Below are 3,626 nucleotides of genomic sequence, written 5' to 3' on the forward strand. Positions count from 1 at the left end.
GTATCAGAGCCAGAATGGTTCTTCTGACCAATAGAATGACTGAATAAAACTGCCCCTTCCCCCTCTCGGCAAATCAGACCACGTTCTGATTTCCTTACAGCCTACATACACACCCCTTGTAAGGAGTCAACCTACAACTACACGAACAGTGACAACGTGGACACCTGAGGCAGAGGAGGAGCTCAGAGACTGTTTCGGAAGCACTGATTGGAGCGTGCTGCTGGACCAGCATGGAGAGGACATTGATGGAGCAACTCAGTGCATCACGGATTACATGAATTTTTGCATGGACATTGTTGTACTCACAAAGAAAGTGCACTGCTTTACTAATAATAAACCCTGGATTATGCGAGGTGTGAAGAGGGTTTTAAATAAAAAGAAGAGGGCATTCAACAAAAAGAATCAAGAGGAGATGAGAAAGGCGAGGACAGACGTGAGTAACTGTTTGAAAAAAGCCAGAGAGAGCTATAAGGAAAAGGTTGAGGGAAAACTGAAAGAGAACAACATCAAAGCAGTGTGGGAGGGGATGAAGACAATCACAGGGTGTAAGAAGCAGACTGTTGTGGCTGAGGAAAGTGCAGAAAAAGCTGATGACCTGAATACCTATTTTAACAGGTTTAATGTAACAACTGTGATCCCTGCTATTTCCAACATCAGCCCAATCTGTACCAAACCCACCACTGGTCCCTCCCCACTGACTGACCCCGCCCCTCCGTCAGTTTCTCAGACTGTTCCTTTGCAGCCATATTTGGTGTCCTGGATCCCAGACTACCTAACAAACAGGCTGCAATATGTCTGCATGAGGGGATCCACATCCAGCACACTCAGCTGCAGTGTCGGGGCACCGCAGGGAACTGTACTTTCTCCTGCTCTGTTTGCGCTGTATACGTCTGACTTCCGCCATGATACTTCCACCTGCCATATTCAGAAGTTTTCAGATGATACAGCCATTGTGGGGTGCATTGAAGGTGGAGAGGACGGGGAGTACTGGCACCTGGTGGAGGACTTTGTGGCCTGGAGCAGGGAGAACCAGCTGCACCTGAACGTCCAGAAAACCAAAGAAATGGTTCTGGACTTCAGAAGAAATGCTCCAACACCTCAGCCGATATGCATTGAGGGAGACTGCATCGAGATGGTACAGTCCTACAAGTACCTGGGGGTCGTGTTGGATAACAAGCTGGACTGGACCTCCTACACAGACCAGATCTACAAGAAGTCCCAGTCCAGGCTGTACTTTCTCCGTCGTCTTCGCTCTTTCAACATCTGCTCCAAACTGTTGCACATGTTAGTCTGTGGTGGAGAGTTCCCTCCTTTATGCTGCTGTGTGCCGGTGCAGCCCCAGTAAGAAGAACATTTCCTGGCTGAACAAGTTCATCCGTAAGGCGAGCTCTGTGGTGGAGGACGTGGCTGAGCAAAGGACTTTGTCCAAGTTCAGGGCCATCGTGACCAATCCCTCACACCCCCTGCATGAGGCCTTCATCAGCAGGAGGAGCAAGTACAGCAGCAGACTTCTGTCACAACGCTGTCCCACAGACAGACTGAGCAGGTCTTTGAGCAGGTCTTTGAGCAGGTCTTGTGTCCCTCGTGCAATAAGACAGTACAACCCCCTGACTGAACAACAAAAGAGGACTTTGGTCAATTTCAAATTTGGAATGTTTTATAGTTTTTACTGTAATATGCTTAGATTACGAATATTTTAGTTATTCATTTTATCTAAATTAATATTTTTACTATTTAACTGTTAGATTTTGAATGTGTTTTTTAGTTTTATATTTATTTTGTGTGTGTGTGGTGATTGTAAGCAGCTGGACACTTTTAAATGTCATTTGGGATTAATAAAGCTATTCTATTCTAAACTGTCTATTTCTATATAGAAGTCTTTGGGATTTTGGCTTCTTGGAGCCAGCTGGTACTTCCTGTTTGGATTGCCAGGGGGGAGGGGTCACCCAGTCCAGTTCTATTATACAGTCAATGAGAGGAGCATCTGAGGCGGAAAAAACCCTTACCTTCTCAGTGACCTTGGTCTTTGTCCATGGGGAGAGGAGAAGCAGAGGATAGGAGAACAGAAAGTTCAAGTCTCTCTAGCTGTCACTTACCTGAGTGGGTGAAAATTGTTCTCCATATTTGACTGCTCCCCTGGGGGAGCGGTGAGGGGCAGACACAGATGCACTCAGGAACCATTTGGTTGTTTAACCCAATTAGTTCTGTAGTCTAGAGACGCTACGCTAGCCTGTTTCCATTATCCAGTGTACGTGAAGCGTGACGCCATATTTGAAAGGTCAGTGAACACTGAGACACGGCTTAGCAGTGATTAAAATTACCATAAAATTCTTCATTTTGTTCCATTTTAAAACTCTGATCAACACAAAAAGTAAATCCAGGCCGTGGTGTTGATGTTGTTGTTCAAAGTGCAACAGATGAAAGACATTTCACAGTGAAAGTCAATTTTCAAACTCCAGAGACTCACAGTGAGACACCTGCTGGATATTCTTTGTAACTGCATCTGCAGCTTCTAGAAACTTCTTTGTTTCTGTTTCCATCTTTTGAAAGTATCTTTTCTTCTCATGAAACCTGAAAGAAATGTCCTCAGAATGATGAAAACAGTATTTCTGCGGCTTGAAGCTGTTCTGAAATCTCTCATTTGATGAGACGGAGGAACTGCAGCAAAGTTTTTTGGGAAATATCAACATTTTATTGAAACCATGTTGGAACTTTGTCCAAGATGTCACATGGTCTGTAAGAAGCCTTTCCCATAGTTCCCATAGTGGGGCTCGTGGAAGAAAATTTGGCCCACCAATTTGTGACTGCAGAAGCCACAGAGTGTTTAAACCCCTTACCGCTTCTCATTGAGGTAGTAAAGGTCAAAGAAAGGTCAAATGACCACATGACATGACATGACAGGTTAGATTCAAAGGAGGGAGAGATGGATCAGTACAGGTGAGGCAGACAAACAGAGATGGAAGGATGAGCAGCAGGTCAGGGCTGTGTACAATGCTTGAGCAGCTCAGTAAACCTTTAGTTGAGATGAAGGTTGGAGGCCAACATCTGGAATTCACTTCATGACTGTCAGAAGTCCAATCCTGCTGCTGTCAATCAAAGTGTTGAGTCAGAAAAAGCTTTTGATGGAGTCCCAGTAAAACAGGATGTTTTTCAGTGGAGATAATGTAGACTTGTAACTATGACCTGAGCAGAGTCAACATGGAAGAACCGCCCATCCATGCAGCTGCAGCTTCTAAAGGCCAACCTCCACTCAACAGTCTTCTACTGGTCACACTTTGATCTGGCTTTGATTGGTTTGCTGTGTGTTTGGGTTCAGTTTTTGATTTGAAGGTTTCATCCAAATATTAAACAACAGCAACTGTGTCGTCACTGTGAAGAAACTGTTGGTGGTCTGATTCCAGGTGGAAGCTCCTCCTCCCTCACTCTGACGTTTCTGATGTTCAGACTCATGGTTCAGCTGCAGATAATCTGTAGAGTCATAAACTGTAGTTCTGTCTCAGAACGCTGAAGCTCATCAGGAGAGTTTAGCTGTTGGTGAAGAATGAAACATTTTCAAACATCAGTTTTATTCATGTGTCATTCAAGTCTCTGCTGATAAGATTTCATTGTTTGTATTTCTCTATATT

This window comes from Oryzias melastigma, linkage group LG24 (genome assembly GCF_002922805.2).
Source record: "Oryzias melastigma strain HK-1 linkage group LG24, ASM292280v2, whole genome shotgun sequence".
Taxonomy (NCBI): Eukaryota; Metazoa; Chordata; class Actinopteri; order Beloniformes; family Adrianichthyidae; genus Oryzias; species Oryzias melastigma.